At 35.0% G+C, this 13,872-nt stretch overlaps 1 pseudogene; it reads right to left on the bottom strand.

Moving 5' to 3' along the window:
* Window positions 1-614: 614 nt before the first annotated feature.
* LOC128584589 (calcium uptake protein 2, mitochondrial-like) lies at window positions 615-1,902 on the bottom strand (annotated as a pseudogene).
* Window positions 1,903-13,872: the final 11,970 nt, after the last annotated feature.

Raw genomic sequence — 13,872 nt, 5'->3', positions numbered from 1 at the left:
AATATTACAATAAATGATATTTTTTTCTTTCTTTTTTAAGTAAGCACTTTATTTTGCTTTCATATAGGATATTGACATTTACATGTTATTTTTAAGACAACCAATAAATAGCTAAGTTACTGACATAAAATATACAGGAGATTAATGAGATGTTAAGATACATATGAGAAAAATTTTAAGTCAGTTTTTAACTTCATTTACTTTGTCAGGAAGAATAGGATTTCTGTAATTGATGCTGGCTTTGTGTATCAAGCACTTTTTCCCATAAGTACTTGTTTATCCTTCCAGGAACCATATTGTGCTATTGTGTTTAAGAAATCAACAACTAATCAGGCTTTCTATCTTACCAAAGTACAAAATGTTACTTCAAGCTAGGCATCTGACAAAGTCCAATATCTGTTTTGAAGTTCTTTTCTTCCTACTAAGTTCTTTAATGAAATCAGAAAGCAAATACAAGGATTCAGACAAGACCATAGGAGGGGGAAAAAGGCAAATGCAAGATATGTTTACTTTACAAAGGATATCAATGAAGACTCAGGAAGATAAATAGCTGATAATTTAAAAAAATTACGAATCTGACATTTGGAGAAATAGAATTGTCTTACCATGTTTTATCAAAAAGGACCTTTTCCAACTTGTTTCTAGACTTCTTTTACTCCTTTAATGCTTTCTTCACACATTTCCAGTATTTTTGTATATCTGGATGCTGTGGTACCCATGAACCTCGATGCATTCTGTTTTTAACACCCCAAGAAACTCTACATGGCTGAGATACTTATCACCATCCAAATCAAAGATCTTGAAGACAGTGTCCAAAATATTGTTTGAAAGATCTTGTCCTGTCGCTACTGTCACAGCTCTTTTAAACTCCGCCAGTCTGAAAGGGCGATGACCTAAACTCCTGCATGCCAATAGCAAAGTCTTCCAAGTGGGTTGTAAAATGACAAAATGACTTGAACTCATCCAAAGTAATGTTCTCTCCTGCTGACAACTTCTCCCCATTTTTCCAGTAAATGTCTTTATTGTCAGTGTTAGTGGTAAAAAAGTAGCCACTCTGCAAAGTCTTCTTTTTTCATAAAATTCAAGCCGTTAGAAAACTGAAGGAATTCCATTTCTTAAATTTCTGTTTGTAAATTTTCCATAAATCTTCAAAATACTTGATAATGAAGTGGTTTTTTTTTGTTTTTTGGGGGGTTTTTTTGCAGTTTTTGGCCAGGGCTGGGTTTGAACCCACCACCTCCAGCATATGGGGCTGGCGCCTTACTCCTTTGAGCCACAGGTGCTGCCCCCATCCCTACCCCCTTTTTTTCCCCCAAAGAAACACATCCAAAGGGTTTTCTTAATTTCAGGTTCTTTCACTGTTAGCTCCTGATATTCTGTTTCATTTGTTTCCATTGTCATTAAGTCGTCTTGTTTACTTATGATTTTTTGCAGCTTATAAAATTCTTTTGTTTTTTTCGATCAACTCATTACCATCTGCATGCAGCATTTTAAAAGCAATATGAAACCCAGAACAGGGTTTAGTGAAGATTGTAAGCAAGAAGAGATACTCAGTATATGAAATTAGCCCTTTATCACCAAGGTCTCTAAAAAAAGTTGATCCACAACCAGCTGTTTGGGTTCCTGCCAGAGCATCCTCGATATCCTTTTTTGTCAGCTTCTTGACTAAAGTTTTACCTTCACTTGCTCAAACTTTTCTGATAGGAGGAAGTCTCGTCATATAATATTCTCCTTCATGTTCCAGTTAAGAAAAACGCATGAAGTGCTGTTTATGAAGAGATGATTTCTCTGCTAAGCCAGGGTCAACATTTTTCTTACCTAAGACAGTGAGGCTGCCCTCCCGTGCAGCGACTTTCACAGGGCTGTCGTGCCAGGCACCTGCTGCTCCTGCCAGGGCCGCCCAGCCACTTCCGTCGTGGACTGTCCAAGGCTTGGCCAGGCCTGTCAGCTGGCAGCGAGCCCGCGCTGCAGTCATCCGCCAATGGTCTTTTATTCTTCATTTTATTTTCAGATCATTATTAGCATATAGAAATACAATTTATTTTCATTTGTTGGACAGGCATCCTGTACCTTTGCTGAATATATTTATTAGCTCAAATTGCTTTCTGCTGATTATTTAGGATTTTCCTAAATAACATTAACACTAATAACATTCTAACACACTGTCAGGATAAATCACTGAAGTCCAAACTACACAAAAGCATAATACTGGGCCATGTTGCTGATTTCAATACCTATTTCCAAATTGCACTCCAAAATGATTTTTATGCCAGTTTACATTTCCTTCAGCAGAGTGTGTCTAATTCCTTACACCTTCGTGTAGAATATATATAAATATATAATAAAAATCTAGTCTCTTACCAATTTTTAAGAATATAATATGTTAATACTAACTATACTCACCATGTTGTACAATAAATATCTTTTATCTAATTGAAATTTCACATCCATAATGAACACCCCACTATGCCTCCTTGTCAACTGCCATTCTGTTTATTCTCTGCTTATTCTATAGGTTCAATTCTTTAGGGTTTTATGGGTCCACTCATGTGTAAGAGAGATCAAGTGGTCCTTGCCTTTCTGTGCCTGGGATGTCATCCATGGCAAGTCTCTACAGAGGCTGACTAGTCCTCCACTGTGTACACTCATACATACCACATTTGCTTCATCCATCAGTTTGCTGTTGGATACTTAGGTTGCTTCTGTATCTTGACTATTTGAATGACATGGTAGTGTAGATACCTATTTAATATACTGATTTTACTTCCTTTATACCCAGAAATGGGATTGGTGGATTCTATCATAAATCAGAATCTTACCTTCCCTATGAGAATTTCTACTGTCCCATATTCTCAACAAACCTTGATATTAGTAGTCTTTAAGTTTTTGGCCATTCTAATGAGCATGTATATTTTGCAGTTTTTAGTATTTCAAGGGAAAAATTTCACCAACCGTATTAATTCATATTCCCATCAACAATGAGCAAGACTTCCGTTTCCTCCACATCTCCTCCAATATGTATAATCTTTTATCATTTTGATAAAAGCCATTCCAACAGGCATGAGTTGACATCTCATTGTGGTTTTAACTTGCATTTCTTTAATAACTAGTGATTTTGAGCATTTTTTCCATGTACTTGTTGGCTAATTGTATGTCTTCCCTTGAGAAATGTCTTTTAAGATCCTTTTCTCACTTTTTTAATTGGGGTATTTGTTTTCTTACTATTGAATCATTTATTTTTTTATTCCTCCAACATTATATTACATACTATTTTCAATATATTCCATTTTCTGGATATTTTACAATTTGTTTATCCATTCATCTGTTAGATATTTGAACTGTTCCCACTTTTTGGCTATCATGAATCATGTTCCTATAAATATTCATTATACATTTTTATGTTGACGTGTCTTCAATTCTCTTTGATAAATAGTCATGGATGGAATTGCTAGACCATAGAGTGTTCTTTTAACATTTTAAGAAATTGTTAAACTATGTCTAACAATTTTACCTTCCCTATGAAAATTTCTACTGTGCTTACTCTCAGCAAACCTTGATATTATTAGTCTTTAAGTTTTTGGCCATTCTAATGATTGTATATATTTTGTAGCTTTAATTTGCATTTTCTTAATGACTAATAATATGGAATACCTTTTCTAATGGTTATTAGCCATTTGTATATTTTCTTTTATAAAGCATCTGCTCAAATAATTTGCCCACTTTCTAAAGTTAGAGTATTTGTCTTTTTATTACTGGCTTAAAAGAATGTTTTATATAACTTGGACACAAGTTTTTGTCAAATATATGTTTTACAAATATTTTATCCTAGGCCATAGTTTGTCTTTTCATCTTCATACTGGTATGTTTCAAAGAATAGACTTTTAAATTTTGATGAAGTGCAATTTATCTTTTCTCTCTTGCATGATATCTGCTTTTTTTTTTTTTTACTCTTATTTTTTTTTTTTTATTGTTGGGGATTCATTGAGGGTACAATAAGCCAGGTTACACTGATTGCAATTGTTAGGTAAAGTCCCTCTTGCAATCATGTCTTGCATGTGTGACACACACCAAGGCCCCACCCCCCTCCCTCCATCCCTCTTTCTGCTTTCCCTCCGCCCATAATCATAATTGTCATTAATTGTCCTCATATCAAAATTGAGTACATAGGATTCATGCTTCTCCATTCTTGTGATGCTTTACTAAGAATAATGTCTTCCACTTCCATCCAGGTTAATACGAAGGATATAAAGTCTCCATTTTTTTTAATGGCTGAATAGTATTCCATGGTATACATATACCACAGCTTGTTAATCCATTCCTGGATTGGTGGGCATTTAGGCTGTTTCCACATTTTGGCGATTGTAAATTGAGCTGCAATAAACAGTCTAGTACAAGTGTCCTTATAATAAAAGGATTTCTTTCCTTCTGGGTAGATGCCCAGTAATGGGATTGCAGGATCAAATGGGAGGTCTAGCTTGAGTACTTTGAGGTTTCTCCATACTTCCTTCCAGAAAGGTTGTACTAGTTTGCAGTCCCACCAGCAGTGTAAAAGTGTTCCCTTCTCTCCACATCCACGCCAGCATCTGCAGTTTTGAGATTTTGTGAAGTGGGCCATTCTCACTGGGGTTAGATGATATCTCAGGGTTGTTTTGATTTGCATTTCTCTAATATATAGAGATGATGAACATTTTTTCATGTGTCTGTTAGCCATTCGTCTGTCGTCTTCAGAGAAAGTTCTATTCATGTCTCTTGCCCATTGATATAAGGGATTGTTGGCTTTTTTCATGGGGATTAATTTGAGTTCTCTATAGATCCTAGTTATCAAGCTTTTGTCTGATTGAAAATATGCAAATATCCTTTCCCATTGGGTAGGTTGTCTCTTTGCTTTGGTTATTGTCTCCTTAGCTGTACAGAAGCTTTTCAGTTTAATGAAGTCCCATTTGTTTATTTTTGTTGTTGTTGCAATTGCCATGGCAGTCTTCTTCATGAAGTCTTTCCCCAGGCCAATATCTTCCAGTGTTTTTCCTATGCTTTCTTGGAGGATTTTTATTGTTTCACGCCTAAAGTTTAAGTCCTTTATCCATCTTGAATCAATTTTTGTGAGTGGGGAAAGGTGTGGGTCCAGTTTCAGTCTTTTACATGTAGACATCCAGTTCTCCCAACACCATTTATTGAATAGGGAGTCTTTCCCCCAAGGTATGTTCTTGTTTGGTTTATCAAAGATTAGGTAGTTGTAAAATGTTAGTTTCATTTCTTGGTTTTCAATTCTATTCCAAGTGTCTATGTCTCTGTTTTTGTGCCAGTACCATGCTGTTTTGAGCACTATGGCTTTGTAGTACAGACTAAAATCTGGTATGCTGATGACCCCAGCTTTATTTTTGTTACAGAGAACTGCCTTAGCTATACGGGGTTTTTTCCAGTTCCATACAAAACGCAGAATCATTTTTTCCAAATCTTGAAAGAACGATGTTGGTATTTTGATAGGAATGGCATTGAATAGGTAGATTGCTTTGGGAAGTATAGACATTTTAACAATGTTGATTCTTCCCATCCATGAGCATGGTATGTTCTTCCATTTGTTAATATCCTCTGCTATTTCCTTTCTGAGGAGTTTATAGTTTTCTTTATATAGGTCCTTCACCTCTTTCGTTAGGTATATTCCTAGGTATTTCATTTTCTTTGAGACTATGGTGAAGGGAGTTGTGTCCTTAATTAGCTTCTCATCTTGACTGTTATTGGTGTACACAAAGGCTACTGACTTGTGGACATTGATTTTATATCCTGAAACATTACTGTATTTTTTGATGACTTCTAGGAGTCTTGTGGTTGAGTCTTTGGGGTTCTCTAAGTATAAGATCATGTCATCAGCAAAGAGGGAGAGTTTGACCTCCTCTGCTCCCATTTGGATTCCCTTTATTTCCTTGTCTTGCCTAATTGTATTGGCTAGAACTACCAGCACTACGTTGAATAGTAAAGGTGACAGAGGACAACCTTGTCTGGTTCCGGTTCTAAGAGGAAAAGCTTTCAGTTTTACTCCATTAAGTAAAATATTGGCTGTGGGTTTGTCATAGATAGCTTCAATCAGTTTTAGAAATGTGCCACCTATGCCTATACTCTTCAGTGTTCTAATTAGAAAAGGATGCTGGATTTTATCAAATGCTTTTTCTGCATCTATTGAGAGGATCATGTGATCTTTATTTTTGCCTCTGTTAATATGGTGGATAATGTTTATAGCTTGCATATGTTAAACCAGCCTTGCATCCCTGGAATGAAGCCTACTTGATCATGATGAATGACTTTTTTGATGATAAGCTGCAATCTATTGGCTAGGATTTTGTTGAGAATTTTTGCGTCTATGTTCATGAGTGAGATTGGTCTGAAATTCTCCTTTTTGTTTGGGTCTTTTCCTGGTTTTGGTATCAGGGTGATGTTTGCTTCATAGAATGTGTTGGGGAAGATTCCTTCTTCCTCAATTTTTTGGAATAATTTCTGCAGTACAGGAATAAGCTCTTCCTTGAAGGTTTGATAGAATTCTGGAGTGAAGCCATCTGGACCAGGGCATTTTTTAGTTGGAAGCTTTTTTATTGTTTCTTTGATCTCAGTGCTTGAAATTGGTCTGTTCAGGAGCTCTATTTCTTCCTGGCTGAGTCTAGGGAGAGGGTGTGTTTCCAACTATTGATCCATTCCTTTCACATTGTCAAATTTCTGGGCATAGAGTTTCTGGTAGTATTCAGAGATGATCTCTTGTATCTCTGTGGGATCAGTTGTTATTTCCCCTTTATCATTTCTGATTGAGGTTACTAGAGATTTTCCTTTTCTATTCCTCGTTAGTCTGGCCAATGGTTTATCTATTTAATTTATTTTTTCAAAAAACCAACTCCTTGTTTCATTAATTTTCTGAATGATTCTTTTGTTTTCAATTTCATTGATCTCTGATTTGATTTTGGATATTTCTTTTCTTCTACTGAGTTTAGGCTTAGATTGTTCTTCTTTTTCCAATTCCATAAGATCTCTTGTGAGATTGTTGATGCACTCTCTTTCTGTTTTTCGAAGGTAGGCATCTAAAGTGATGAATTTTCCTCTCAAAACTGCTTTTGCAGTATCCCACAGGTTTTGGTAGCTTGTGTCTTCATTGTTGTTATGCTCAAGGAAGTTAATGATTTCCTGTTTTATTTCTTCCTTCACCCATCTGTTATTCAACAGAAGATTGTTTAGTTTCCATGCCTTTGGGTGGGGTCGAGCATTTTTGTTAGAGTTGAGTTCCACCTTTAGTGCCTTATGGTCTGAGAAGATACAAGGTAAAATTTCAATTCTTTTGATTCTGTTGATATTTCTTTTGTGTCCCAGGATATGATCAATTTTGGAGAATGTTCCATGGGGTGATGAGAAGAATGTATATTCTTTATCTTTGGGATGGAGTGTTCTATATACGTCTATCAAGCACAGTTGTTCTAGGATCTCATTTTAGTCTCTTATATCCTTGTTTAATTTCTGTTTAGAGGATCTGTCCAGCTCTGTAAGAGGAGTGTTAAGGTCCCCTGTTATTATGGTATTATCAGATATCATATTGCTCAGACTGAGTAAAGTCTGTTTCAAAAATCTGGGAGCATTTAAATTGGGTGCATAGATATTTAGAATTGAAATGTCTTCTTGTTGTATTTTTCCCTTGACCAATATAAAGTGACCATCTTTGTCTTTTTTGACTTTAGTTGCTTTAAATCCACATGTATCTGAAAATAAGATTGCAACTCCTCTTTTCTTCTGAATTCCATTTGCCTGAAAAATTGTCTTCCAACCCTTGACTCGGAGCTTTAATTTGTCTTTTGAAGCCAGGTGTGTTTCTTGCAGACAGCAAATGGATGGCTTGTGTTTTTTAATCCAGTCAACCAATCTATGTCTCTTCAGTGGGGAATTCAAGCCATTAACATTTATTGAGATAATTGATAAGTGTGGTAGTATTCTTTTCGTCTTATTTTGTGAGAGTCCATTGCTTAGTTTTATCTTTTGCATCAGTGTGGAGGTTTGGTTCTGTCCTTTAATTTCTGAGTTCTTACTTTGCTGCTGATCCATTGTGGTGGTCAGTGTGCAGAACAGGTTGAAGTATTTCCTGTAGAGCTGGTCTTGTTGTGGCGAATTTCCTCAATGTTTGTATATCCGTAAATGATTTGATTTCTCCATCAATTTTGAAGCTTAACTTAGCAGGGTACAGAATTCTGGGCTGGAAATTGTTCTGTTTAAGTAGATTAAAGGTAGATGACCATTGTCTTCTTGCTTGGAAAGTTTCATTAGAGAAGTCTGCGGTCACTCTGATGGATTTGCCCCTGTAGGTCAACTGGCGCTTACTCCTGGCAGCTTGCAGAATCTTTTCTTTTGTCTTGACTTTGGACAGGTTCATCGCAATGTGTCTTGGAGAAGCTCGGTTAGAGTTGAGGTGACCTGGGGTCCGATATCCCTCTGAAAGCAGTGTGTCAGAATCTTTGGTGATATTTGGGAAATTTTCTTTTATAATGTTCTCTAGTATGGCTTCCATTCCTCTGGGGCATTCTTCTTCCCCTTCTGGAATTCCTATAACTCGTATGTTGGAACGCTTCATAAAGTCCCATAATTCTGACAGTGAACGTTCTGCTTTCTCTCTCTTCTTTTCTGCCTCTTTTACTATCTGAGTTATCTCAAAAACTTTGTCTTCTACCTCTGAAATTCTTTCTTCTGCATGGTCTAACCTGTTGCTGATACTTTCCATTGTATCTTTAAGTTCCCTGATTGACTGTTTCATTTCCTTCAGCTCTGCTATATCTTTTGTATTCTTCATATCGTTCATCTCTGATTTGATTCTGTTTTTGGATTTCCTTTTGGTTGTTTTCCACTTTATTAGCAGTTTCCTTCATTGTTTCCATCATTTCTTTCATTGTTTTCAACATGTGTATTCTAAATTCCCTTTCTGTCATTCCTAACATTTCTGTATAGGTGGAATCCTCTGCAGTAGCTACCTCATGGTCCCTTGGCGGGGTTGTTCTGGACTGGTTCTTCATGTTGCCTGGAGTTTTCTGCTGATTCTTCCTCATGGGTGATTTCTTTTATCTGTTTCCTTGCCCTAATTTTCCTTTCACTTCCTCTTGCTCTTTAAGTTCTCGTGCCTGTGGAATTTTTGTGACATTCCTTAAGAAAGTTAATCAAGATGTTGCATTCTTCAGTGTGCAAGTGTGGAGATAAGTCAGGATGCATCTTTAGGAGAAGGTGATGGATCACAGCAGTGCAACCCGACTCGCGGCCACACCGGGAACGCTGAAGTGGTCCACAGCGGAGACGTCCTTGGCCGATATCTGCTTTTTATAGTCTAAAAATTTCTGGCCAAAGCAAACAATTTTTTCTCCTATTTTTAAAAATATTTTTTAACTCTTCTGTTTAGTCCTATGATTCATTTTGAGTTCATTTTTCCTCATTAAATTCCAACACCATTTTTAAATAACTGTTTTCTGCATTGAATTATCTGAGTATATTTGTTAAAAGTCAGTTGACATTTATGTGCTGATCTATTTCAAGTCTCTCCAGTCTGTTCTATTGAGCTATATGTCTGTTTCACACATTATCTTGATTACCAAAACTCTCTACTGTCTTGTTTTTAAATGTTTTTTTAATTGACAAATAACAATTGTATGGACTCATGGAGTGTACATAGTGATGTTTTGACACATATAATGTATAATGATCAGGTCAGGATAATTAGAATGTTGATTCTCTCAAACATTTCTCATTTGGGGTTTCTTATATTCAGATATTAACCCCTTCACATTTCTCCCTGTTCATAAATTGTGTCTTCACTCTGTTGACTGTGTCCTTGGTTGCACAGATACTTTTAGTTTAATGTTATGCCATTTGCCTATTTCTGCTTCCATTGCCTGTGCTTTATTCAGGGTTTATATTCAAAAAATTATTTCCTAGGTCAACATCATGGAGCTTGTTTTCTTCTTATACCCTAAACCTACCTCTAACCCTAACCCTAACCCTATGTTTTCTTCTTGTACTTTTATAGCTACCAGTCTTAACTAAATTTTGCAGTATGTAATCCATTTTGACTTTGTTTTTACACATAGTGTGAAATAAGGGTTTAATTTCGTTCTCCTGCATCTAAACACTCAGTTTTCCCAATGAACTTCAAGAAGTTTATTTGTTCTATTTTTGTGAAAAATGTCACTAGAATTTTAATACTGATTATGTTGAGTATGTAGATGGATTTGAGAAATATGAATATTTTAACAATGTTAATTACTCCAATTCATAAACACAGATAAATGTGCATTTGTGTCTTATTCAATTTCATTCTTCATAATTCATAGTTTTCGGTGTACAGTGTTTCATCTTCTTTTTCAAAAATATTCCTAAATATTTTTTGTAGCTATTGTAAATAAGATTATTTTCTTAATTTCTTTTTTGAATAGTTTGCCATTACTCTATAGAAATGTTACTAATTTTTGTATGTTAATTTTATATCCTGTAACTTTACTGAATTTGTTTATTAGTGCAAACATATTCAGTGGCATCTTTAGAGTTTTTGTATAAGTAGCATCTTTAGAGTTTTTGTATAACTTTTTCCTTTCCAATTTGAATGCTATTTATCTCTTTCTCTTACCTAATTTATCTAGCTAAGACTTCCAATACTATATTTAATAGAAGTGAGAAGAGTGGATATACTAGTCTTGCTCTGATTTTAGAGGAAAATCTTTCAAATTATCTCTATTGAGTGTCACATTAGCTGTGGATTTGTCAGAAATGGCCTTTATGGTGCCAAGGTCTTATTAAACTATACCTAATTTGTTAAGAGTTTTTGTTGTAAGAAGATATTGAGTTTTATCAAATGTTTTTATTTGTTCTTCATTCTACTAACGTGGTTCATGACATTTATGAGTTTGCATACGTTGAACTATCCTTGCATCCCTGGAATAAATCATACTTGATCATAATGAATTATCTCTTTCATGTGTTCTTGAATTTGGTTTGCTAGTATTTTGCTGAAAATTCTTATACCTATGTCCACCAGTGTTATCGATCTGTAATTTTATTTTCTTACAGTGCCCTCATTAGTCTTTGGTATTAGGGTAATTAGGTAATTAGGACTGAGAAATTGATTTTGGACATGGACCCTCTTCTGCAACATTTTTAATAGTTTGAGACAAAAATATTAGTAGTATTAGTAGCTTATTTTCATTTGTATAAATTTAAAGGATAAAAGTTCAATATTATCACATAAATATATGGCATAGTGGTGAGTACGAGCTTTTAGTGTATCTATCACTTGAATAATGTACATCGTACCTATTAAGGAACTATTCATCATGGGGTAAAAAAGTAGGAAGCTAGATGCATCATATTACCTGACTTCAAAATATAGTACAAGGCTACAGTAGCCAAAAGCATGGCACAGGTATAAAAATAAACAAGAGATCCATGAAATGATCTATTTCTAACAGAACTTAGAAATAAAGCTCCATATTTACAGCCAACTGATCTTTCACAAAGTTGACAAAAACATACACTAGGAAAAAGACATCTTATTCAATAAATGGTGCTGGAAAAATAGGTACAAACAGAACAAAAAATAGGTATTATAAAACAAAACTACACCCCTGTGTCTCACTAAATACAAAAATTAACTCTAGGTGGATTAATTACTTATATGTAAGTCATGAAAATATAAAACTTCTAGAAGAAAACCAACAAAAAACTCCCTCATACTGCTATTTTCTGTATTATATGTATAATTCGAAGTCACGTAGGATGATAACTCTGGATTTGTTCCATTTGCTTAGGATCCCTTTGGCTATTCAGGATTTCATCTTGCTTCAATATGAGTATTAGTATTATTTGTTCAACATCTATGAAAATGACATCAGTATTCTGATAGGGATTGCATTGAATCTGAAGATTCTTTGGGCAGTGTAGTCATAATATTGATTCTTCTGATTGATCCATGAGCATTAAATGTTTTTCCATTTGTTTATCATCTATAAATATTTTTCATCCCTGTTTTGTAGCTTTCTGTGTAAGGATATTTCATGCCCATGCTTATATATATATATTCCAAGGTCTTATTTTATTTTATTTTTTGTAGGTATTGAAATAGGATTGCCTTCTTGATTTGGTCTTCAGCTTGATCATTATTTTGTAATTTCTGTAGTCAACAGAATTTAGCAAAATACAGATCATTCATTTCAGTTGGGGAGGAACTAAAGCACTGATTGCTACTCTGTACTTATACTTCTAATTGTGATAACCATTGAGGATTGAGAATGTAAGAATATCTCTCTACTGGGCATATATCCAGAAGACCAAAAAAGCACATCATAACAAAGATATTTGTACCAGAATGTTTATTGCAGCTCAATTCATAATTGCTAAGTCATGGAAGAAGCCCAAGTGCCCATCGATCCATGAATGGATTAATAAATTGTGGTACATGTACACCATGGAATATTATGCAGCCTTAAAGAAAGATGGAGACTTTACCTCTTTCATGTTTACATGGATGGAGCTGGAACATATTCTTCTTAGTAAAGTATCTCAAGAATGGAAGAGAAAGTACCCAATGTACTCAGCCCTACTATGAGACTAATTTAGGGTTTGCACATGAAAGCTATAACCCAGTTACAACCTAACAATAGGGGGAAGGGGGAAAGGGAGGGGAGGCAGTGGGGAGGGGAGTAGAGGGAAGGAGATTGGTGGGATTACACCAGCGGTGCATCTTACAAGGGTATATGTGAAACTTGGTAAACGGTCTGTAAAGCTAGTGAATGATGCCCCATGATCATATCAATGTACACAGCTATGATTTAATAAAAATAAATAAATAAATAAAAGAGAATGTAAGAATATCTGTAGCAAGTATATAGAGGTCTAACTGAAATTTAACTGCAACTAAACAATGATTAGCTAAATAATTTTTACTGTAATTTTTTATTCTTTAGAAATTGTGATGTTCAGGATATAGGTCTTACATTCTTCAGAACAATTATGTCCAAAATTTTTGAAACAACATAACTATTAGGAAAAAAAAAGTGTCTCCCATATATATTTATATTCATATATCACAATATCTTCAAATATAGTTAAGTATTTAAACATTGATATTATGTATGCTTGTATTTATATACAAATATGCATACATATAGCTATTTACTAGTATATAGGTAAACGTACAACATATTTTGGACACGATCATACATACACAAACATATAAACTAAAACAGACGTTCCAGCATTTTTTTCCCATGCTCAAATGGATTGTCTCACATATATATCATTTTAGATATTATTTCTCTAAATGGTAATTCTTCCTATTGGATAAAAGTAAACACACAGTGAGATTGTTAACTAAGAACATTTAGGCCAGCATCTTTAGCTTCAGCATTTCTAATGCAGCAGTTCTAGGGGAGGCCAGAGATTTTGCATGTCTAACAATCTCCCAGGTGATGCTGCTGTTGCTGCCCAAGAGACCATTCATTTTAGACCAAGAGAGAAGCTTGTGAAGGTACTGTTAAATGATAACCCAGAAATAAAAGGACATATTTCATTACACTATTTTTTAAAGAATATAACTCTAGTACACTGAATACTTGCTTTTCCATTCTTGTGATACTTTACTAAGAAGAATGTGTTTCATCTCTGTCTAGGTGTACAAAAGATGGAAGGTCAGTACCAATATGAAGCCAGTAGATGATCTAATACATGCCCATACAAGAGAAAAACTCAACTCAATTCAAGATGGGGGTAGAGAGAAGGAGGGAAGTGGGGAAAGGGGTGGAGAGGAGGGAGATTAATATGCTCCCACTTAATGAACACATTGTAAGGGTATATGGCACACCTCCTGGGGGCAGGACA

This window comes from Nycticebus coucang, chromosome 4, assembly GCF_027406575.1.
Source record: "Nycticebus coucang isolate mNycCou1 chromosome 4, mNycCou1.pri, whole genome shotgun sequence".
Lineage (NCBI taxonomy): Eukaryota > Metazoa > Chordata > Mammalia > Primates > Lorisidae > Nycticebus > Nycticebus coucang.
This window is presented reverse-complemented; position numbering and strand designations above follow the sequence as displayed.